We start from the raw sequence: 1,332 nt of genomic DNA on the forward strand, positions 1-1,332 counted from the left end.
AAGTAAGAAAAGTCGCATCGCAGTCAGTTACTGTAATTTACGTAAAATTGAAGTTTACACCATTTGAAAGAAATATTGCAAGATGTCCAAAGCTAGATCAAATACAAATGAATTTAAAACATGGCTAGTCACAAAAGTAGAAACTTTATTTTTGTATTTTGTTTGGTGAGATTTGCATTAATGTAGTGCAAACATATTTCAAAAATTATGCAAACGATGGTCAGAGGGTCATCTTCATATATCTGGTTAGTTCATATCTTAAAATGGAAATATTATGCAACAAAAACAAAACAATTGACATCAAACTCATCCATGTAACACGGGGCCCATGGGTCACGTCGCTCACCTGAGCACTGTAGCTAGGAAAAATCAATTCAGTAAATGCCTAACTAAACTCGTTAAAAGAGAGGGGGATAATTGAACAAACTTGAATCTATGCATACTTGAATCTACACTAACTTAGGGTACTTACATTTTTTTGATAACTGTGGCTTTATTCCAAATAAGTTATGTACTTTTATGTAAGTTATGTACTTTTGTTATAACGTCATGATAACTAATTCGTTAGAAGTGGTTTCTGTATGCCTTTTAATTTTCGTTATAACGAGATAACTAAAACTGTTATAAAAGGGTAATGTGCCTCTGAAATTCGTTATAACGAGATAACTAATTCGTTATAATGAGATAACTAACTCGTTATAACGAGATAATTAACTCGTTATAACGTGATAATGTAGCCGTTATAACGAGAAACTAACTCGTTATAATCCCTGGGGCCTGAGGGGTGGGATCAAAACCACTAAAATTAATGCAGTCTTTAAAAATCTTCTAGACATCAAGCAGTGAAACTGTTGGAATGATTGTAATAAGCATTGAGTCCTCTACACTGTACCAAAATAGTAAAATTCTTTGCCCAAGGGTCAGGGATTCTATATGCTAGGGCTGGGCTAAATAGATTATATAGTGAAAATACATCATTTCTTTGAAAATCTTCTCTGCTCCTGGGTAAAATTAAGTACATAGTTACGATGAGAAAAAATTCCTTTTCTACAGTAATGAATTTCTTGGCCTTTGCACAAGGGTTCTGGTGTTAGGACGGGGCTTAAATGATTATATAGTTAACATGCATTAATTCTTTGAAAAATACACAGTTGAGATGAGGAAGGGTGCCTCATCTAAAATCGTGAACTTCATGGCCCCAGGGTCAGGAGTTCTGGTGTTAGGGTGCAGGGCTCTTTTGATTATATAGTAAACATGCATTTTTAAAATGAAAAATCTTCTTTTCTGTCCCTGGGTATTAAACAACTAACTACATGCGTAGTTACAATGAGG

This window comes from Saccostrea cucullata, unplaced genomic scaffold, assembly GCF_032062105.1.
Source record: "Saccostrea cucullata isolate Sc308-1 unplaced genomic scaffold, CSIRO_AGI_Scuc_v1 ctg20806, whole genome shotgun sequence".
NCBI lineage: Eukaryota > Metazoa > Mollusca > Bivalvia > Ostreida > Ostreidae > Saccostrea > Saccostrea cuccullata.